The sequence below is a fragment of the Macrobrachium nipponense genome, chromosome 16, assembly GCF_015104395.2.
Source record: "Macrobrachium nipponense isolate FS-2020 chromosome 16, ASM1510439v2, whole genome shotgun sequence".
NCBI classification, from domain to species: domain Eukaryota; kingdom Metazoa; phylum Arthropoda; class Malacostraca; order Decapoda; family Palaemonidae; genus Macrobrachium; species Macrobrachium nipponense.
The window spans coordinates 22,898,014-22,923,408 of NC_087209.1; the positions used below are offsets into that span (position 1 = coordinate 22,898,014).

Here is a 25,395-nt window from a genome sequence, read left to right on the forward strand (position 1 = left end):
CTCAAGATGGAGTAGTCTCTGGGTTCGTTTTTCCCCTCCTGCAACGAATAACGTCTACTTTTTTTGGTTTTTGTTTTCTCCTTTCTTTGTCTGTTTGTTTCCCCGTCTCTTCATCTTGCCTCTTCAGTTCACTCAGATGATGAGTCTTCGATTATTGCCCCTTTTTTTTCTCCCCATTTTCTGTGGGCGTCATTGTGGCCGTTGTTATTATTACTCCTCAGAAATCGATGCAGCCGTAGTAGTAGTAGTGGGAGTAGTAGTAGGAGTAGTAGTAGTAGTAGCAGAAGTAGTGAGAGAGAGGTAGTAATGGAAAGTATTTTATTTATTTATTTATTTTCTTTTGACGTTGTTATGTATAGCCAGTTCGTTGTTTCAGTTTGTATGTTGTTCTTCGTACCATTTAACTACTCATCGTACTATTTAACTACTCATCGTACCATTTAACTACTCATTTGTGAAAATAAAGGACTGAAATCATTCATTTCATTCTGTCGGCTCTCTCTCCTTATTGTGACTCATTGCCTGCATACCAGATAGAGAGAGAGAGAGAGAGAGAGAGAGAGAGAGAGAGAGAGAGACTTCCATTTTCAATTGACTTTCTTAACTTCTTACTTCGTCTAGTACCATGATGATGCATCAACATATAAATTCAAAGCCCTCCAGATGCATTTTTATACATTTTAATAAAATACGTAACGAATTCGACTATCCATGAAAACAAATCCCTTAAGTATTTCTCCTTCCACTACACGGTAAAATCATATTCAAAACTATTGGTTGCTACTGGTCACATAGCTACACTTCTCTTTCTTTGTGGATGTAAAGTTCCTCTCTCTCTCTCCGCGAGAATACATGAATACCGAAGACAATATGCCATCAGCACAGTGAAATATTACCGTAACTCGTACTTTGTGGTGACTACCAAATCCATCTTGTTCTGTACCCTCAGAACTCCATTTGTTAACCCAAGTCAGTGGCATCACGCATGAGAAAGTTTTCTGGTAACGACCACTGGAGTTTTAAAATCTAATTTTTGTCCCATTAAGGCGAATTGATTATTTTTGCTTCTTTGCTCTTTTCCTGTCCGGCAAATATTAATGTCAGTCATCTGTAGTCCCTCCTTTTGTAGGCTACAATACGTCTCTTCATTTAGCTAACTTTCTCTTTTCATTTATGGCTATTCTGTTACTTATAACTATGGTTATTCTATTACTGAGAATACTGCTATATCCCCGTAAGAGGATAGTGCTGTCAATGCACCTCATAAGGGGCACTGTAGGCATTACTTAAGGTTCTAGGATGCGTCTCTTCGGCCCCCTAACTGCATCCTTTTGATTCCTTTTACTGTACCTCTGTTCATTTTCTCTCTTCCATGTTACTTGCCATCCTTTTCTAACAATTGTTACATAGTGCACCTGCGAGACTTTCCTTCTGTTATACCTTTTAAACCTCTTACTCTAAATTTTCCTTTCAGCGCTGAATGACCTTATAAGTCCTAGCGCTTGGCAATCGGCCTAAATTGTATATTCTGCCTTTCCAGAATACTACTAGGCAGTATAATGTTGTTTTATTGCTTTTTCGTGATGAATGGCGTTGTTAAGTGATAGCCATAATCAGTAGGTTCTTTGAATAATATCTGCGTAGTGGTTGCTACGTGTATGCATTGATACTGGTTATCGTTTCGAGTCTTGGAAATAGACCTAGGCCTAAAGATTTGTTCAGGCAAAACATGAACCTTCTGTTCTATAGTCGTCAGTCTAACATATCCCTTTCAAATATGAAGGAAGAGAAGATACTTGGAAACGAATTGAGAAACGTGAGAAGCCCTAGACTAATCGATTGAAGTAAAACATCAGATATCAGAAAGATTGCTCTGAAACTCGGATACAGTTCAAGGAACTAAGTATTGTAAAATAGAGTTATCTTCGTGGTGACTGCTACGTGTATACACACTGATACTGGTTATCGTTTTATGTCTAGGAAATAGACCTAGGCCTAACATTTTTCTCCAAGTAAAACACGAGCCTTGTGTTCTATATTCGTCAGTCCAACGTGGCCCTTTCAAAAATGAAAGATAAGAAAATACTTGGAAAAGAATGGAGGAGTGTGAGAAACCCTAGGCTGATTGACTGAAGTAAAATATCAGACATCAGAATGATTGCTATGAAACATGGATGCAGTCCAAGAAACGAAGTATTATAGAATAATAATTAGAAATGCTTACATTCTGAAGGGTAGTTTTCCTTAAAGAGCAATACATTTCTCAAAAAAATTACACCAATAAAATCATATTCTGTAGTCATGGCACACCTAATAAACAGAGAACAATTGGAAACTTCTGCAAAATATGTCCCAGAATTATTACCTGTCAAAATGATTGAACTGGCACAAAAACGCTATACAGGAAGAAGTTGCTTACTTTTCTATCGATCGTATATACATAATGGATTGGAAAATGTAAACCACAGCTTAGTTTTCAAGGCGCATTGCTTCCTGTTCGATAAGAATAACGAAATTTTAGCAGAAATATCGTTGTTTCACGATACAAAATTATTTCTAAAGACTTTCAGTGATGTGGAAACGCCGGTCTTCTGATAAGACTGAATGATGAGAGCGCTTTCTTTTCGAGAAGCAGTGGTGTGCATTGCTTCATTTTATATTTATTCTCGTGGTATTAAACGTGTAGGAATGAATAACGTTTTAGGACATATATTTTATATTATTCTATATAATACATATTTTATATATATATATATATATATATATATATATGTGTGTGTGTGTGTGTGTGTGTGTGTGTGTGTGTGCATACCCTGCGCCTTTCTTTATACATAAAGTATTCATCATTAAAGTCCTAGCTTTCCGAATCGCAGCAAACCTATTGAGAAGCAGTTGCTTACTATTATGTCATCACCACCACGGTTGCAACCCACCCGAGCCGACCAACTACAAGTGCATTTCTCACTGTGCTGAGGTCAACAGATGCACCAGAGCTTGTCCATTCGGCCATCCTCGCCCGGGACACGAACCTGGTCCTCTTATTTGGTACACGAAAATGATGCTGTTTGCACAACAACGGCTAAAAATACGCACACTCTCATATGAATATATATATATATATATATATATATATATATATATATATATATATATATATATATATATATATATATAATAATATATATATATACAATCTCTTAACATTTATTGAGATCTGAAGCAACAACAAAGAGAAAGAAGCACACGAATAAGAGAATTCTTCGAAATTTCCCATTGACAACCAACCCTGCGCTCAGCACAGCCTTTCAAGAATGTTTAAGAGGGGTTTCTTTTATGTACAGACTTGGAGTCTCCCATGACATAAGCTTAGGCATCATCCGGCTTCGCCAGCAAGTATTTTATGTTGTCATGGCAACGGGGAAAAATCCGCTGCTGGTCGAGTCTTTTTCTCATAAAGTTTTTTTTTTTTTTTTTTTTTTTTTTTTTGGTCCGGTGTTTTTAGTCCGTTGTTATTTTCTTTTACGGCGTGCTGAACTGGAGATTTTTTTCTCTTACATCGAGGGAGTTAGACTCTAGCTTTTCATTTAATTAGCGTCGTATTACAGTGGTTTTTCCTGGCGTGTGAAATAAAGGACCTGCAATTACAAAAATAAATAAATAAATAAATAAAAGGCAGGAAAGAGTTTCAACCAGATGCGTATCTATGGTGGAAGTCTTTGATTAAATATGAGACTAGAGCGTGGTTTCGAGTTGGCTTCCTGTGCTCTGCTGTAATCACTACCTGAGTTCAGAAAGGCAAAGTTCATATAAGAATATAAAGGATCGTCAAGAAAAACAAGCAAAAAACGCGCCGAGGAAACTCAAGGCCACCGAAAGTACGGCTATCTTTCGGTGGTCTCGGTATAATGCTGTGTGAGCAGCGGCTCAAGAAACTTTAACCACGGCCCGGTGGTGGCCTGGCCAGTTTAAATAGAATAAAAACTACCGAGGCTAGAGGGCTTCAATTTGGTGTGTTTGATGATTGGAGGGTGAATGATCAACCTACCAGTTTGCAGCCCTGTAGCCTTAGTAGTTTTTAAGATCTGAGGACGGACCGAAAAAAGTGCGGACGGAGAGACAGCCGGCACGATAGTTTTCTTGTCAGAAAACTCCTGTATAAAACATGAGACCAGAGAGTTCCAAGTTGGCTTATCAGCGCTCTTATGTAATCACTATTTAAGTTCTGAAAGGCAAAGATCATATAAAAGTGCAAAAGTATCGTGCCGAATTGTTTTTTAATAAGGCTGCGTGTCCTCATGTAGGTACCAATCGTAGCTGTAATTTTTCCTCAAAAAATTTACGACGATAGCTTGTAGACTCATGTCTTTCTATACCTTAATCAAATGAGGCGGCAATAATAGGTTAAACTTTCACAACTTGCAAAATACAACGTATAAGGGGAACTTAATAAAGTCATTTTAGTGAAGGCTCTTATTGAAATAATAATGGTTGGTTAAATGATTCGGAAATGGGAGAAGTAGTGCATAGTTTGGTATAGATTGTAAGTTGTGAAATGAATGCTCTTATTAGTACCATAACCTAATGCCAACCTGGACTGTCACACTTTAATTGCAAAATATAATACTAATAAGTATACATTGCTCTTGTAGTATATGCCGCAAAATGAGTTGTAGACCATCTGTCCAATGTTCAGCAAGGTCTTAAAATTCCAAAACAGTAATTTTCCAGTCATCTCTGCTACTTCCTCATTAATATTTTGAGTTGAATTATCAGGATTCGTGGCATTAACTTCTGTTAGAATTATAACTCAATCGTAACGCAAAATGGCATAGCACACCTCAAGGTTACAAATTGTATTTGCTAAAGCACTTGCTACTTCTGAAAGCGCTGACTGTTAAATTTACAGGCTATGTATTCTGTCTACCCCTGCCATTACTAAGACAATGAATTGCTACAATGAGACATGAAAGGCTCGTTTATTCACTTGGGTGTGAAACTGTTGAACATCTAATATATAGTCATTGATATTTCGAAGTCTGCGAGATCTCATTACACTGGGTAAGTAGTACTAATAGTGGTACTATGATGATGAGAAATGGTAGATGGAGGAAGACTAACAGCTTTAAAGAGAGAGAGAGAGAGAGAGAGAGAGAGAGAGAGAGAGAGCAAAGAAGACAGGGAAAACTAGACAAACCGCGGAAAACCAAACTGCAGGTGAAACAAGGACAAAAGCCATGCACGAAGAGAAAAAAAAATCTGAATGGAGTTGGAACATTTACCTTTTATTCTCTCTCTCTCTTTCTAACCTTTCAGTGTTCCTGGCCCATTCATAAAATGTTCATAGTAACAAATGGACTCGTAGCTTTTCTGCAATTTCCGTGATTGAGGATCTTACTATACGATTCCTAATTCTTCTACTGTGTCGTGTCGAGTAGGAAAAGTACAGAACACAGTAAACTCAGGCCAACGAATAATCATAATAGATAAATAACGATACTAATACACCTGTCTATATATTATATATATACATATACACACTATACACACACACACACACACACACATATATATATATATATATATATATATATATATATAGAGAGAGAGAGAGAGAGAGAGAGAGAGAGAGAGAGAGAGAGAGAAGACTTGCAGACGATCTTACACCCGACGAAAAAGGTTTTGAGTAAGTTTGAAGAGGCAGTGCTCTTCTGAATGGCGTCTGAGGCCTCTTACCAAACCCTTTATATTCATCTAAATGGTTCAATTTGGGATATGAGATGATAGAAGAGAAAAAGAAGAAGAAGGAAGGAGCCCGACAAGCTGACTCAGAGCTCTTCAAATCTTACTTCCCGTCAGTAGTATAGTATCTTTTGCAAAAGAAAAAAAAAAAAAAAAAAAAAAAAAAAAAAAAAAAAAAAAAAGAATTGGGTAAGAGAATCCATCCCCAACTTATCACTGTATTTCATCCCTTGGCTTGACCAACATTTTATATACAACGTACATACATGACATTCGCAACACACGCACACACACACACACACACACATATATATAATATATATATATATATATATATATATATATTATATATATATATATGTGTGTGTGTGTGTGTGTGTGTGTATGCTGAGCGAACATTGCTTCAGACAAAACTATTTTACATATTTCCAGTCAGAAACAGGAAAGATGTGTGATGTAGTTGCTGTGGATTTGTGATTCTCTGACAAGGACTTTGTAAACTGGAGTCGTATAGTGTGGGTGTTCCCAATTTATGAAAAACTGTACCTTCGTTATTCATTTAATTACAAAATTATGTTATTTAAAATAGAAACCATGGCGTAAAAAAAAAATCATAAACGTCCAGTGAGAGTGGTTAATAAAAACGAATTCAATACTCCCATGTAAATTTGTGAAAAAGTTTGATTCTGGCCCCAAGGACTTTTTTTTAATGTTTATTGAACATTTTATGAATGAAGGAAGAGTTCCATGACAAGACAATTGTGCTAACTTGATTTATATTTTGTTCTCATTTTAAAAACGAATTACATTGTATATGATGCATAATCATGAACAGACGCGTTATAGGCCTATTCTTGTTTTACACTATATTGCCAAAATGAATATTTTTTGAAAAAGCTGACTTGCATATATGATTCATAACCGCAAATAAACATACATAGACTTCAATGAAATCTACAAATTCAGAAACGCTGCTGCCACTTTCAGCCTTCATTAAACATCACTATTTTTCCCGTGGAAATTGCAAAATTATATATAATATTCTGACAGCCATATCAATTATTAAAAAATAAACAAGTACATCCGATACATTATTATTGTAGGTAAACTTTAAGAATTAATTAAACTCAACATTCCGTTCATGGCTGGTTCATACAATATGTCCGGGGACGGAAAGCGACACGAAACAGATCAAGACTCAACTGACAAGACAAATGAGTCAAAAAAAATTACCAGCCGCTGCCTCAAGCCCCAATGCCAGGTGTCCGTGTTACCTCCTCACATTAACGTTGAAGTGCGCATGAGCAGCCGTTTGGCGGGAGGCAGAGATCGATTGAGATGCGCAGGCGGGAAAAACTGTGCAGGTTGTTTACATTAACGTTCAGCCTTGCAAGCAGTGCACAGGCCTACTGTGCAGGTATAACTGAACGTTAGTGGTGGCCTTAAAGCTTGCCGAGCCGATAGGGAACGAAACCTAGCTTATTACTTTCAATGCGGGGTAGGAAATTTGCAAGCGTCCTCTTCTCTTGAGCAGAGTTGCTAATTACCACCATTTTTCCCATTTTACTTGCGCCAAAGAAATGGCCATGCTTGATCAGTTGAACAAAACTAAGCGATCCTCTGTAGGGTTCGACACGTCAATTGGGCCCCTTTACTGTTACGGGAGTGGGTGAGACGGTAAGCGGGTAACAGGGTTGTCGGAAATTTCTCGAACGTACAAATCCGGCTGGTGGGTTGTCGTGGGAAATGGACATGGCAGTTTGATCGCCATCCAGCTGAGTTTACTTTGGTGATGGTAAGTGAGAATTTCTGTTGCCTTCTAAGTGGTTTACAGCACAGTACTTAGTTTGAATAATATTTCATTACTGAGAAGATGGTATTGTAGTAGGATGTTTTGGAAAACTAAACAAGTAGGTTAGGCGTATTGGTAGGAAATGCTACTACTTATGTGTAACGGAGTTAAGATATGTAGGTTTAGGTAAGGAGAACAGATTTCTGAGACAAAATCCGGGAACATTTTCGGTTCAGAGGGGTAAAATCCTCCAAAACATGACGTGTATTTGCTATTGAAAAACTAAAGTTTCTCTCACTCTATTTATCCTAAACTGTAAAGGAATTGAATAAAAATTCAATTGACTAGACCTAAGTTAGGCTGTAATTTAATGACTACTTACCAATGATTGAACAGTATTAAAATACACTATCTACGGCGAAATACCGCTGGATGGCAGAGAGTGGTGCTGGCGGGAAGGCAAGAGGGGAGTCAGGGACGAGTACGACGATCTGACAATAGTTTGGCGGGAATTTGTTTTGTCTTTGGAAGGTAATTCGCAAATTATGCCGGGCAAAGCTGTTTATCATTTCACTGTTTCCTTAGTTATATACACTACAGTGCGAGTAGTCCGGTGTGGAACTGTGTAATTCGGATCTTTCAGTCACAGTGAAAACCGGGAACAGGTCACTGAAAACGGGGACCGGGGACGTCTGATCACCCTAGGTTTAGGCCTACTGGCTAGTATTTAATAAATAAAGGCTCTGCTACTGACACGGAGCCTCCTGGTCGAGTATAACAACGTTGCTAGTCAAAGTTGCCAGTCACGCCTACCCATAACTTCATTTTTCAGAGCTTGCCCCAGTAAATTTATAATTGCTTATAAATGCTCACGTATTATTGATAACAACTTTTCTTCGTTGTAGATTTCCATTGCAATGGCGTAGTTACCGAGATATTCAGAAATCTTAACCATATACGGATTATTTGTGTTTAGTATGATGTGACGGCTAACATTAACATATGGTCGACTGTAAAAGGGTCACACCAAAATACCAGCTGGGGTGAAGTGGGGGTTGGGGGTGGGGAAAACCCCATGTACAGTATCACAGACAACAATGGCAGTGACAGGTATATATTATAGCCAAACCTAATTATCTTTGGGGTTTAATGGGGAGAGGAGGGGGAGGGCGGCCAAAGCCAGAAGGGCAGTAACTGATAATGGCCTTAAGGGTGAAAAATCTGAGCAGATGGTAGCATAAGTAAATATGAACGGGAAATAAAGAATGATGGATGTGGCGACATTTATCTACAAAAAAAGAAAATAGAAAAAAAATTATGAATTATGTCGTTCAGGCATCCCGATAAATATACATTAGCAACACAAATCATATAAAATAATGGCAATTGTGATATAAAATTGTGATTGACGAGATCCGATAAAATACATAAATGATGTGTGGTATTACCTAGGGCATCTGGTGACGTCCTTGAACATTTATGCTCCTCAGAAACCTCTTCTTGCCTTCACGATGTCCTTCAATTATTCTGATTTCCTCCTTCCATTTCCTAAATATTTTCTTTGCCAGCGGAGCTGATTGCAATTATCCAACTCTATCTGGCACGACCCATTGGTGGCTTATCCCATATCGTTGCCAGAAGCACGATTGTGGCTAACTTTAACCATGAAATAAACACTACCGAGGCTAGAGGGTTTCAGTTTGGTATGTGTGATGATTAAAGGGTGGATGATCAACATATCAATTTGCAGCCTTCTAGCCTCAGTAGGTTTTTAAGATCTGAGAGCGCACAGAAAAAGTGCTGAAAGTACAGAACACTAAAATTACGTCTAATTTTATTTGATATGATATTTTGTATAGATTTATTTTGACTGCTAAACAAATAGCTTATATTCATTCTATTTCATCATCAGAGCTTTCATGCGAGTCTTTTTGAAATGATAATTGTCAAGTAAACGGTCGAGAGCCATACCTTTGGCTTGTTGGAGCCATACCTTTGGCTCGGTGGAGCCATATCATTGGCTTGGTGGAGCCATACCTATGGCTTGGTTGAGCCATGTCTTTGGCTTGGTGGAGCCATACCTTTGGCTTGGTGGAACCATACCTTTGGCTTGGTGGAGCCATATCTTTGGCTTGATGAAGCCATATCTTTGGCTTGGTGGAGCCATATCTTTGGCTTGGTGGAGCCATATCTTTGGCACGGTGGAGCCATACCTTTGGCTCGGTGGAGCCATATCTTTGGCTCGGTGGAGCCATACCTATGGCTTGTGGCTGTTCGGCTTGCTTCCCTTCATAGTTTTAACTAATTGATCTGAATTATTATTATTTTTTTTTTTGTAGAATTAGTCTTTAGAAAATGTTCCAATATTTAGTGTAATTTGTTCCAATTTTGCGTTAAAATGTATGGTTTGTTTGGTGTTTTAACGTTGCATGGAACCAGTGGTTATTCAACCAACGGCTTTACGTGACTTCCGAATCACGTCGAGAGTGAACTTCTACCACCAGAAATACACATCTCAGACCCCTCAATGGGATGCCCAAGAATCGAACCTGCGGCCACCGAGGTGACAGGCAACGACCATACCAACAACGCCACTGAAGGGTTCTGCATAAAACTAGTTTGCATCCGAAGCCTATGTCAAGACGTTGACTTCAGCAACTGTGCTATGTAAATTTGGACCAAAGAACAAATTTTTTCAGTCCCTCAGCTATATATATACATATATATATATATATATTATATATATATATAAATATATATATATATATATATTATATATAGATATATATATAATGGAACTGCTATTAACAGACATAAAATACTTTAAGGTAAAAATGTATTAGATATTTCATTCGGATGAAGAGTAATTATGTGAAATGTAGCGATGCCATTCGGACAAGTTATATTCATCCTACCATCAACCAGCTACAGACTACTTCTAGTGCGTCGTAGCTAGAGTAAAAATAAAAAGCGTATAGTTCATTGTTAACAATACCGTAACAAAACTTTTTTGCTTGTGTCTGATGCGCAGGTGAACATATTCCCGATATTTGAACGGCATGGAATCATGCAAATCCCTGAAAAATGCCCGAATATGAAATTACAATTTCAAATTTATCAGTGCAAAACAGTTACTTTTTTTTTTTTTTTTTTTTTTTTTTAATTACGTGGGCTGTAATATCGGAATTGTTATAACAGACTGTGTGAAATCTTTGAATACGCAGTCTCGATAGTGCAATAGATTTTTTCAATTTATTCCTTGTATTCAGCCATTTTAATTTTCTCTTTTCTAGGTGAAACGAATGACAAAACCCTCTCACCAGATTATGGTCCATCAGTGATTCTAGTCTTCTGTCATCCAGAGGAGAATAAGAGAGGAGGAATAGTCAAGTTTCTAACATCGAACTATGCAGTGATACCGAAATGCAGAGTGAAAAGGTAAGAAGTCCTTTTTAAGGACTGTATGGTATAGTCCGTCTCTCGAGCGATACGTGTCTCCCCTCAGCCAATATCCAGAGGATATCAGCCAATATCCAAAGGATATTGGCCTAACCAGGCCTGTTGTCGTCAGTAATGTCACATTTTTTGTGTACTACTGTGTTTGAATTGCACAGTGACGACTAAGTCACGCCACATAATACATGGTACTTCTCAGTTCTGCCTTAACGTCATCAGAACAAGAACAACATTCAGCAACATATTCCCGATTTATTATATATAATCTCTTACCTTTTACACTGCATGATATACAATGTGTATGGATTTTGTTAATACCAGTAGGCATTCGTCAGCGTCCAGACCAATTACCTTATTTATATACATGCATACATAAATAAAGGTATAAGCCACGAGGGAAAAATAAACAACGGAGTTTCCGCAAGATCTTTCGACGTTCAAACGTCCTTTACTTAGCAGATGAACTCTGAACGTAGAAATATCTTGCAGAAACTATGTGTATGGGTTTTGTTGATACAAGGAGGCATACGACAGCGTCCAGACCAATTACTTTTATCTCTATGGCGTTCTCGTTAAATATCTAGAGGTAATTTAGATTAAACATGAACGAAGTAATATGTGATGTGGGGTCTAGTTAGTGAATTTGTAGTGAATAGAGGGGTGCTACAAGTGCATGGCATTTCATCTTTGCTGCTGTCTCTTCTCAAAGATAGATTTTATAGTAAACGGGTCAGAAATGGAAGAAGTTCAGAATGGAATAACGATAGAAACTTGACAATGTGTAGTGGCCGTTGTATAGTTTTTTTTTTCCTGGCGATGCTGCTGTTAAGAGGACCGGCTTCATGTAATATACATTGTGTTGATTATACATATATGTATACATATATGCGTGTGTTTGTGTGTATGGTATTATAAACCCCATAAAACAGAGTATGTTATCATATATCCTCCTAAATTATTACTCGTTCCAATTGAATTCATTCTTCACGAAATCATATGTCATATGAACAGATAATTGATAACTACGTTATTATTGAACTATCATTATCGGGCCAATTTTTACTCTCTCTCTCTCTCTCCAGTCATATACAACTGACAGGTGCTCGGGGCCTGATACTGACTGGATGAGAGCTGAATGATCCTCTCCTTGACCCCAATATCATATCTTCCCTAATTAGACAGAGGTTCTCTGCATTCGTTGCCTGGCAACCAAACTCGTCTCTTCGTAACGAGCGGCGTCTCTGCGTTTCTGCGTAGGTCTGCGGCAGTTTTCACGTCCGGGGTATTTTGCATTGTCTGAATCACATTGTATAATCTTTTCTTTCAATGCGTTTAGAGCTGACACATTTCATATATCTGGCTTCGATTTTTGTATTTGTCTCTTTCGTCAGTTTACTTACTCCGTTTAATCCTTTACGAAATTATGAGTTTCATAACATTCATATTTCGCATTGGTTCTTGTATTTTCTGTTCGTCTGTCAGTTTAATTACTCAGTTTAATGTGTTATTAAGTGATGCATTCCGTAGAATTCACGTTTCGGTTTAGTTCCTGTATCATCTGTTCGTTTGTCAGTTTAATTACTGCATTTAATGCGTTATTAACAACTGATACATGTAAAAATTTGTGTCGCTGTAGATCTTAAATATTATCTGTTCGTTTCTGTTATAATTTTTCCGTTTAATGCGTCATGAAATTAAATATTTCATAAAATTCATGTTTCGATGTGGTTGTTATATGGCATCTGCTCGTTGTCAGTTTAATTCCTCCATTTAATGCGTTATTAACTGATAAATACGAAATTCATGTTTCGTTGTGCTTCTTGCATGACGTTTTATAAAAATCTCCGTATAGTTTTAACTGAAATGTCAATCCCTCTACCGTTTGTATCATTATGAAATAATTTCACGAATGACAAATTTATACATTTCAACAAAACCCCTTTCACTTAAGGATCGTTGCATTGCCTAACACGGACCAACATAGGTAACTCGGTCATGTTTGCTCGTTTCCGAACATAGCTAGTTAACGGATCAACACAAGTAACTCGGTCATGTTTGCTCGTTTCCGAACATAGCGAGTTAACGGATCAACACAGGTAACTCGGTCATGTTTGCTCGTTTCCGAACATAGCGAGTTAACTTCATTCCTGACAAAGATCATGATTGTAATAAATTCCCCGAACATATAATGAAATTTGAAAAGGATGTTAATGCGTGGAAACTCATTAGTAAACTTATTCAACAATCCTCAACGACGACGAGAATAAAGTAACACCCAACGCCTCAAAAGGAAATAGTCTGTGTGTGTGTGTGTGTCCTTCAAAGGAGGGTTAATAAGCCATAGCGTCGGTGGCACGCTTTGTTGACGCTATGAGTTCTGACGCAGGACGCGTTGAGTGATTCTGACGTGGAGACAAACACTTCGGTGCGTCTGCTTCATTATTTTTGAATACTGAAGCCTATGAGATGGTCCTTCATCAAGGATAGATACTATGTAAACAAGAAAAAGAGGCTAGAAAGTCTGTCACACTGTGACGCTGATCTTTGATTTGGTAGTTACAGGTTCAGTGAATTTTGATCACATCACCGTGATGTATATACATGCATTAAGCTACAAATATCCTTTAATATCCAATTCGCTCTACTTCGGTATTGATATATTTTCATATATGTTAACCGAAGGGGATTTTTTTAGTTGATAATATCGTCCTCTCGTTAAATGTACCAGTGACCCTAGACCGATTTTTGTGAGAGAAAACCGTTGGAAAAGTAGCTAGTTTGAATTACCTTTTCAGTACCGTAGATAGGGTGAAACTATATTAGTTTGAGTACGGGATAAGTGAGAATTCGTGAGCAGCATATGTGCGGGATAAAGCAAAGTATTATCTAACACCCACCCCCCCCCCTTTTTTTTGTTGAATCTGACGTTCTTTGTCATCTCCCCCCACCCTCCACTTTTTTTATTTTTTTTATTTTTTTTATTTTTTATGAATCTGACGTTTTTTGGACCTCAATGTGACCCGTTTTCGCTTACGCTAGGCTTCTGAGACCTAAAGCAGGTTTCATCAACGTGCACTCAAAAACAAAATGATAATCACCAACAGATCATTAATCCCCGGTCCCCCAACCTCACCCATCCCTCACCCGTCCCCGTGCCAACCCTCCCATCTACTCACCTACCCACTCACCCAACTCCCCACCCACCCACTTCTCCCGCCTCCCTCCAAAAAAGGGAAAAGTTTTCCCAATACAATGAAAAACAAATAACCATGCACTGAATAACATTACTGCGTCCGGTTTTGTTCCTGTGGCATATAAATGGGACAGAAAAAAAATTGCTGCTGGCTGAAAGGTGCTCTTCATTTATTATTTATAGGTTCATCACAGCTCCCATAAAATGGTGACTATGAACACAATTGCCTCTCGCCATCATAGGTGCAGTGTATGACGATGGCTGCTGCGAACGAGGCTTCTGTTTTTCATGTATTGCGAGGATAAATGGGAAAATAAATTAAACTAATATCTCTTCAGAAAGACTTTCGTTATTAGACTAATAAAGGGACGGTCTCTCTCTCTCTGTCTCTGTTCTGTCTCTCTCTCTCTCTCTCTCTCTCTCTCTCATTTGGTAGGGAAATTGTACTCTGGCATGCTCGAGTATTAGAGAAACTGATGCTCGAGTTTTTTTTTCTTATTTTTTTTATTTAGTGACGTCTTTGACGTACATTTTGCTCATAAAGGTCATATGATGTAAGATTTGTTCTTAATTTATTGATTTTAAGCAAGATTTGAACACGCATTTACTATACATTTTTATACATGTGTTTGTATACATGGATTGCTACTGTAAACTTGTAAGTGTGCTGATGTATTGCTTAATATTAGCACTGGTTCATATATATATATATTATATATATATATATATATATATATATATATATATATATATATATATATACATACATGTGTGTGTGTCTGTACATGAGAAAATTTCACATATAAGAGCCAAGGGACAAGCACACAGGTAAATATAATTGTCAGAAAGTACCTTGAATTATGCTGATGTTCGAACGCAAGAAGATCTTAGCATTTCCGCCACCGCATTTCTTTCCTTGGCCCGTACTCTTCTGTACTCGAACCATTACTATTAAATAGTCTGAGATTTACGACCAACTACAACTACCATGCATTTATATACACAAAAAATACATGAGCGCATAGATGCGTTTCCCCATCATACCTATTATTACTCACCTTTGTTGTCTGCAATGGCTACCCATTAGCCACGGGTTTTCCCCGATATCTATTTGTCTGAAAGCATTCCTTAATGATTTCAGACCTTTTTGCAACTCGGATCCCGCATTTCAGGAGCGCCTTAATGGCTGATTTTATTTCCCCCCTGCGCGGATAAAGGAGGTCTCATCCACTGAATGCTTCCGACATTGTTTGGTTCCCCTCGAGGGATCATTATCTCCTGAATGCGATTCATTCTCTCAGGTTTATTTTTCATGCCTCGAGCTGCTGCTGTGCTCTCTCTCTCTCTCTCTCTCTCTCTCTCTCTCTCTCTCTCTCTCTCTCTCTCTTTATGAATTAATTGCATCTTTACCAACAGCTGTTTCATTTCCTCTGTCAGTCTCTTCAGTGGGAGGTTCTGATTTTGACTCTGGAATCTGGATGAAGGAGGACTGAGCTAGACAAGGTTGATAAATACGTTACCGATTGACCTGAGCTGTGGTCAGCCGAATGTTGCCGGTCATACCCAGAGAGAGAGAGAGGGAGGGGGTCAAAATATTAAACATCGTCTCTCAGTGCTCCTTAAAAACATGAGCCATCCTATTATAGTTGAAATTAGGAAGGCCTCGACGCTGTAATCCTAAGTGGGGTGGAACTCTCTCTCTCTCTCTCTCTCTCTCTCTCTCTCTCTCTCTCTCTCTCTCTCTCTCTCTCTCTTAATTATTGCGGGATTAATGAATGGCCATTTCAGTCCCTCGGTTCTCTTTTGTCGGTCATATAAAAGATATACAAATGAGAATTATTGGTTTTCCAATGTCTTTTGTCACATGTTCGCCATCTTTCAGATACATTGGACATATCTTTGGAAAACTCTTACTTTTATTTAAGTTGCAATTATTACGAAATAGTATAATTATTATAGAATAATTACGATAATCTACGATATCTCTGTACTGGCATATTTGTTCATTGCAGCACGACTTGCATGTGCAATTGCTTCGTAGTGATGTTATTTTGTATACCAGTTTATCAAGATAAATTGGCAATACTTATGATTGTGTGTACATATGTGTGTAATATATATTAAATATTTATATTATATATATATATATATATATATCATAATATATATGTGTGTACATATGTGTGGGGGGGGTATATATATATATATATATATATATATATATATATATATGTATATATGTATTATGTATTCATGAGTGTGTTTGTTTGTATAGTTTATATTCATATATGAGGATTAAGTGACTCATACTTATCGAAGCTACTACTTCAAAAGTGTGGGTCAACGATATTAAAATACGATTGATTGGTTGATTAGTTGGTGCAAAAAAATGTCATGGCTTCCCAACAACTTAGGTCATCGACGCCGATATTAAAATACGTTGAGTTTACATGTCTATTATAATAAATTGTCGAAAGGTTAGGAAAAACCGTGTGTATTTACAAAGATAATGACACTACTGTATTTTTTTATTTAGTTCGATTATGGAAATTGTAAATAACAAATCCCGTAATCTAACAATAAAAATACGTTGGTGTCTATTTTTTTATGCTAGGAAAAGCAAGAACGTAGAACACACAATTTGGGAAGGTTTAATCTAGAGGAACTCAAGTAATAGGTATATTTATATATACTGTACATATAAAAAATACTCAAAATGGAAAAGTATATTTACATATACATATAAAAAACTCAAAATGGAAAAGTTTCATCTAGAGGAACTTATAAGTAACAGGTATATTTATATATACATAAAAAAACTCAAAACCATAAAAATACGGCAGTGTCCTTATTTTTTTTATGCTAGGAAAAGCAACACACAATTTGGGAAGGTTTAATCTAGGGGAACTTATGAGTAACAGGTATATTTATATAAACATAATATAAAACTCAAAGCCATCTCTAGTTTATCCCAAGCTTTGTTCAGGAGTTTGAAGTCAGGGTTTAGAAATCCATGGTGTTTTGTGAGTAGTGGTCCCGTCTTAATGGCTCTTCCCCATGTGCTAGGAAATTCTGTGGCACTGCCAATGTATGTAAGTACCTGCGTCTGCAGTTAAGAGAAATTCATTTATGAACAACACATCTTTCTGGAAAAAATTTTTCCTTTGTTAGGGAGGACCTTATGGTGAATTTATTAGTGAAGATGAATTCTTAACTTTGGAGAAAGAATTTTATTCTTTACTAGGGAAGAACTCATGGTGAATTTATTAGTGAAGATGAATTCTTAACTAAATTCATAAATAACACATCTTTGGAGAAAGAATTTTATTCTTTATTAGGGAAGACCCCATGGTGAATTTATCAGTGAAGATGAATTCTTAACTAAATTCTTGGACAACACATCTCTGGAAAGAATTTATCTTTATTAGGGAGGACCTCATGGTGAATTTATTAGTGAAGATATATTCTTAACTGAATTCATAAATAACACATCTTTGGAGAAAGAATTTTTTTCTTTATTAGGGAAGACCTCGTAGGAATTGATCGCTGAAGATGAACTTTTAGCTGCATCGGGGATATGATTTTGCTGTTGTAATTTTATATGTATTTTTTTATAGTTCTGGATAAGATTTGGTAAGTATAGTAGTTTTATATCCGAAATATTTGGTTTTGTGCACTTTGAAATTTGTGGAGGACCAATCTTACAACCTGGTGACTGCGAAATATTGTGATTGGAAGTGAATTATAACTGAAGTCGTTTTGTAAGCAGTGATGGAAAATAACGGTCTCCTAAATACGAACTCGTCTTTTCCATCAAAACAGGATTATAAATATATATATGATATATATATATATATATATATATATATATATATATATATATATATATATATACTACCACTACTACTACTACGCTTATCTTCTAATTATTGTTGCCGGTCAGGTAGGAAGCGATGCCATTGTTTAGGTTAGGTTGATAAGTTCTTAATTTGCATTTCTATATTTTAGTTTAATTTCACTGATCCCCCTATTCCTACACACACACACACGCACACTCTCACTCGCATATTTATAGGCATATATACATATGTGTGTGTGTGTGTGTGTGTGGTAGTTGGGTAGGTGTATGTGGGTGTGGGATGTTTGATTGATAGCGGATGCAGGGCTGGGAGTAGGATTGAAAAGTCCATTGCACTGGGCAGATGGCGTTGATTTTGGGCCACCAAATCATCCATTCCAACAACTTCTGAACCAAACCACATCCCGGATTCGCGACGAAACTGTTGATATAACGACGGAAACAGATTCGTTCTAAAACTAACCACATCAATGAATTTGAGGTCGCTTTAGGTGAAAACGAAATGAGAAAAACATTTGTGAAGTCAAAACTGCAAATTCCCCAAACGTTGGTCACACGTACCGTGAAATATTTTTATTGTTGAAGCTGCTAACTTTTATTAATGGATAAATTAATTATATTGTGTCTCCCGTGAGTTTATAGATGAGCGTAACACCTTGCATTGTATAAAAAAAGACAACTCCTCTATCAGTTGTCTTCTTTACAGAGCAAGGCGTTTCATTCATAGTAAACTAGTTTAAGTAGTAACGCGAGTTCAGTTCTCGGGCATTCCATTGAGGTGTGAGAGATGTGTATTTCTGGAGTTAGAAGTTCACTCTCCACGTGGTTCGGAAGTCACTTAAAACCGTTGGTCCCGTTGCTGAATAACCACTGGTTCCATGCAACGTAAAAACACCATACAAAAAAAAGTAACGGGTCTTAATGAGGCCTGAAGTAAGAATTTACCTATAATGAACTAAATGTTTAAACGCCACAGGAGCTTTAACCAAGAAAAATGCAGTGCAAGACAACTTCATTAAAACAAAAGAACGATGCACTTGCAAAATCAGCTGACATTTTCCGTCGCTTTTGAAGAGGCAGGTATACTATTATTGATAAATAGCTTAGCCAATTCATCTCTCCAATGTGGACTTCGTGTATCACCTTCGTGTTTCCCAAGGCTCCAGATCTGTCGTCACTGATGAGAAGGGTTCCTCAGTGGTGCTATATTTATAAGTCTAATCTCAAAGTTGTGACTGCAATTCGGAGATAGATCAGACTAAATCATGATTTATACCTAGAATACAGTCGTGAAAACTTCAACCATTTCTTCAGAGTTTCTGTCAACATTATAGTTCTCCATGGTTCAGTCTACTGTGATTTGCTTTCAGGCTCAATGATGACATTACCTTTTTAAATAAAGGGAATTTGATATCTCCCAGTTTCTTCATTTTTTCATCAAAATGAGAGGTTGCCTGATCTTAGAGATTTATCGTATTCTATTGTTGTTCTTAATTGCATGTCTCATTTTGGTTGAGGGTTATTTCGTTATCTGTTAACTTCCGTTTTTCCTTTTTCATCGCCAGCCTTAGCATAGTTACTGGTGGCATTACAAAAAGGTACTAAAAGTACGATAGTTACAAAAGTGACATTCACATTGAGAATTAAACGCTTTGTAACCCAGTCACGTAGCCACAAGGATTATGTAAGCTTGAACAGCGGCTGTACTTATTTTTACATGAGAAAAAATTTATTGTTCCTGTTGTAAGCTCCAGGATTTTTTTTTTTTTTGAACAGGGCGTTACGTGGAAAAGCTCCATATAAAAGTAGAACAAAAGAATATCATTACATTTAACGACTCTCTCTCTCTCTCTCTCTCTCTCTCTCTCTCTCTCTCTCTCTCTCTCTCTCTCTCAGCCTCCTTCCCCCATCGCGGAAGTGGACTTTAGAAGATATTCTGAGGTCTTGAGGTGAGTGACGGACAGGATAGATTATTTTTCATCTGGAATAAGAATAACTAAGATTAATTACTTACTGTACCTCCTTTCATATTCTCTTTCTTCTCTTTCTTCCATCCTACTTTCCGTCCTCTCCCAACAATTGATTCAAAGTGTAACTGCGAGGTTTTCCTCCTGTTTATATCTTGTAAACTTTTACTTTCAATTCCGTTTCAGCGCTGAATGGCCTCATTGGCCCTAGTGCTTGGCCTTTCGCCTAAATTCTATATTCAATTTAGTTCAATTCAAGAGTACGAAGTGGTCGAGTTTTATTGACTAAAATGAGAAGAGATGAAATTAACCATTAAAACGTTAAAACACTAAAACGTCCAAGTCATTTCGCCTCATAAAAATAACATAACCTTGCAGCTATTCACACCTGCAGCCGAGCAATGAACTCCAAAAGCAAGCTGCGAAGCCCTCCTCGGGCGGTCTCGGAAAGAGCGAAAACGAAACAAGGGGGATAAAAGTATATAATGCCAGAGAGAGAGAAAATAAGAAGAAAGTCTTAGGAGACGTCAGCTAATCTCTGCAGGCGCTAAATACGCCAGAAGAAAATTCAGAATCTCCATTAGATATACAGCGTGAGCCAAAGCAGGATCTTTTGTGGCTGGGGATTTCATTCTCATTAAAACAAGGAACAAGCCATGTAAATGACTTTTTGGAATAATAGCTAAACTTTCGCCGGGGCGGAATAAAAGTTCAAGAAAACTGCTCGTTAAGAATAATGGACGGTTGTTCGCAAGTAAGCCTTTCTCCTTTTTAAAGATTTCTGTTTTGCTTTACGCAATTTGATTCATTTTGGTCCAGAGAGAGAGAGAGAGAGAGAGAGAGGGAGAGAAGGAAGGAATGGAATGAATTTTGTGGGTTTTTGGTATATTCATATTTTTCTTCCTTTAGATGATGTTTTTTGCCTTGACAAAGAGCACTCTCTGGGAATTAACACTCAACCTTACGGAAACTCATTAATAATTGCAGCCTTTTTTATTCTTTTTTCACATTAATTCAAGTACTGCATATGGACTTTTAACCTAAAACATTACTTCAGCAGCAATGGAGTGAGTTATCATTGTTATTAAATAACTTCACTGTTTTATGAGATTTGTTTTGAATTGTTAATAATGAGATGAAAGCGCTGTAGATAGCTACTCTTAAACGCAAGTTCAGACTGCCGAGATATGAAGACTTATTTCCCAGTTAAAACTTATATCAGTTTTCCGATACATTACTGCTACCACTATTATTATTATTATTATTATTATTATTATTATTATTATTATTATTATTATTGTGTATCCTTCGCCTCCACGCAAAACGAAAGCTCACCGATTTTGAGGAATTTGTTTCTGGTGATAGAAATTCATTTCTCGATGTGGTTCGGATCCCACAATTAGTTGTAGGTCCCGTTGCTAAGTAACCAATTGGTTCCTAGCACGTAAAAATATCTAATCCTTCGGGGCAGCCCTAGGAGAGCTGTTAATCAACTCAGTGGTCTGGTAAAACTAAGATATAGCACTTAACCGATTTTGATTTCATGGCTTCATTTATCCAAGTCTTCTTGAGAGCTTAATATTTATCTTTTTCATTATTATTATTGTTAATTTCACTCCTCCACACGTCCACCCCAAAGAAAAACCTTCTCCTGAATACTTGATCCCATGCCATTCCCCTGGCACCACCTCCCTCCCCGCCTTAAAGCGTGAAAGCTCGGCGATCCTTCAGTGGTCTCGCGGGCAAGGCAATAAAATCGCACCCTTCACTTGTTGCTCATTTGTTCCGTTGTTCAAATCAATAACTGCACAAAGAGCTCCTGCGAAAAGGGGGCGCTCGCCTCTAAGTGGCTGATATTGATCCTGCTGTGCTCCGTTAAGGCGTTCGAGTAATCCATCAGGTTTCAATTGGAGTCTGACCCAGTTTTTAATGAGGTTAAAGAGCCAGTTTTGCGTTAAGGACCGAGGACCGAGTAGCGTAGTTGTTCTAGGACCTCATTTTTTCACTTTTAGTTTTTTCTTTAATATGCTTGTTTATTTATTTTTTTTTTTTTTCGAGCAAGCGCATTTATAGACATACGTATATATCGCACACGCACATGTACACTCGACAAGAAAACTGAAGATACAGTTTTCATTAGCTTTCGTTCATCGAATTTCCCATTTGTTTTTACTGAAAAGACATAATATCACTAAATCTAATCTAGAATATGAAAATACACTGCAAATTATATCATATTAGTTAAAACTGCAAAACAAAACCGTTCAGATACTTAAAAACACGATATATGTCCGAAATAATTAGAATTTCTCAGATGGATTCGTTCATAGAGATCTGGTAGATAGAATGTGAATTTCTGATTGTAGTACTATGTATCACGACGACAATATATACTCGTTTTCCTTCATGAACGGGGATATTATTGTATCATTGTAAGTGGCGAATGCAATTATTTTTACCTTCTACAAACTCATGTTTGTATTCCAAAGCGTTTAATGTTAGCTGACGTCAATGGCAGCCAATGTTGCTAAGGCTAAGGTAGGTTGAGCAAATCTAGTTGCATCCGCAAGAGCGTTTTCTATGATGTAGAGGAGCCCTAGAACTTCGAGCGGGAAAGCGCAAGTCACTGGATACTGGATTACGTAACGGATTTCACACTTTGATTACTTTGACGTTGACATGGATCGAATGCTAGTTGCTGTTTACAAAGCTACCGTCTTTAAACATAAATCTTTATCAAGGTTAAAGTAGCATGTCAGCTCAAAGATTTTCTGGATATATGCTCCCATTACAAAGCAGTTCGTAAATGCATTTCTTTGCTGCGAGGCTGAAAGATCTCCCAACACATCAGCATCATTTGCACGATATAAAACTTTAATTGCCTGTGCAATACATATTGAGTTATTTGTGGTAATAACTATTTTTACTTAACACAGCTTTTTTTCGGGAATGATTTGTGGACGAAACCCGATTTGCAAAAGTACAGATTATATCAAGAGAGCAAGAATGACCGCAGACTGTGTCTAAAATTTTCCACGTCTTTTTACAATCTTTGAATGTTATGGCAACTGTCGAATGAAACCAAGATTAGGATATGAATTTCTTAGAGAATTAACTTGAATATTATGATCCTTCAAATTTTATCTAGCATAGTGCAGCACGATCTTGGCAGTCATATCACCCCGTTTCCCAGGTATCTGTGCACCGACTCACCGCTCTTTCTTCTGCCTTTCCCCGTCACAAGTCCGTCACCAATACTATAATTTCTCTTCAATCTCTCTCTCTCTCATCTCTCTCTCTCTCGTTCATCTCTTCTCCTCCTCTCTCTCTCTCTCTCTCTCTCTCTCTCTCTCTCTCTCTCTCTCCACTTCTAAAACATACTTTAAAATATATATATATTACCACTCAATCTCCCAAAGAAAATATAAAGAAATTAAATAGTTATAAATAGGCCTAAGCTTTCACGTAAGCAGATTTTGTTCTCTCTCTCTCTCTCTCTTTCTCTCTCTCTTTTAAAACACATTTGAAAAAATATTATCACTCAATATTTCAAAGTAAATATAATGAATTAAGTATCTCTACAGATAGACCTATGCTTGTGCGCGCTCTCTCTCTCTCTCTCTCTCTCTCTCTCTCCCCACTTTTGACTTTTGAAAAATTTGAAAAAAATATTGTCACTTAATCTCTCAAAGTAAATTTAATGAATTAAGTATCTGTATCGATAGGCGTATGCTAGCGCGCCCTCTCTCTATCATCATAATATTTCATTCTTTACTGTATTGTTCCTCACGATTTCCACAAGTACTGACCAAATTTTAAAACACTTTCTCTCATTGTTTAAGATCCGTCTTCAATTACGCATGAATGTTACGTCAGTTTAGTGTCAAACATTACTTATAAATAAGGTTTCACAGTAGGTTTTAAAAAGGATGATCGATATTCTACCCTGAACTGACGTTACCAAATCAACATTAACGAATAATATAGAGCCTGTTTCTACATTAAAGTATAAATTATTAACGGATCTCTACAGAATCTTTATGGTGTAAAGTTAATGGAAATCTAGAAAGCAACAAACGCTATGATTTTGAAGCTCCGCCCCCTTTCTAGAGTTGCCAGGTGTGGCATTATTGAACACTATATGTCCGAAGATTTAAAAAAACTGTATCTTAACATTCCTTGCCGAGTGTACCTCAGTTTAACTCAACATTGGATTAAATATCTGGCATTACCAAAATTACAATACTGCCACTAGAGTACCACCAATGCAATACCCACTGCTGCAGTACCACCATTATTATTCCACCACTTTAGTGCCACCATTGCTATACCACCACTTCAGTAACACCATTACAATACCACCCCTGCAGTAACAAAATTACAATACCACTACTACAGTATCACCATTACAATACTACCATAGCAGTAGGTATCACCATTTCAATATCACTGCCACAGTACTACCACTACAGTGCCAACATTATAGTACCACCACTACAGTACTGCCATTAGAATACCACCACTACAGTACCATCATTACCATATCACCATTGCCACACCACCACTACAATATAGTACCAATAAAGTACCAACATTACAGTACCACAAATACAGTACCACCATTACAATACCTCCACTACTGTACCACCACTGCAGTACCACTACTATTGTACCACAATTACAAGACACTACAGTATACTATATCACCACTAGAGTACCACCACTACGATACTTGAACTACAGTACCACCACTAAAGTACCACCAATTACAATACCACCGCTACATTACCACCATTACTATACCACCACTATAGTACCAACATTACAGTACCACTACAATAACACCACTACGTAGATAAAACAACTGCAGTACCACCATTACTATTCAACCACTAAAGTACCATCAATTACAATACCACCACTACATTACCACCATTACTATAGTACCACTATAGTACAAACACTTTATTACCAACATTAGATTACAACAACTACAATACCACCACTACATAAAACAACTGCAATACAAAATTACTATGCAACCACTACAGTACCCCCATTACATCACCACCACTACAGCACCTTTATGACAGCACCACCACTGTAGTATCACCATGGCAGTACTTCCACTACGGGTACCACAACTACTACAATAGCACTACTACAGTACCACCTCAACCTTACCACCACTATAATACCAACACTTCAGTATTGTCCTTACTGCAGTACTGCCATTACCATCACTTCATTACACCATTACAGTAGCACAATTATATTACTGCCACTACAGTATCGCAATTACAATACCACAAGTACACTACAACCATTATGTTACCACCACTTCAGTCCTGAAATTACAATACTACAACAGTTCCAATACCACAGTACC

General features: G+C 37.3%; 1 long non-coding RNA gene across 1 annotated transcript in view; it reads left to right on the plus strand.

The window, feature by feature from the left end:
* Window positions 1-7,478: 7,478 nt before the first annotated feature.
* LOC135195424 (uncharacterized) overlaps window positions 7,479-25,395 on the plus strand; it is a 111,645-nt gene continuing 93,728 nt past the window's right edge. Inside the window, exons 1-2 of the long non-coding RNA XR_010310116.1 lie at window positions 7,479-7,534; window positions 10,825-10,969. This is a non-coding gene — a long non-coding RNA (uncharacterized LOC135195424). The remainder of the gene's footprint in view (window positions 7,535-10,824; window positions 10,970-25,395) is intronic.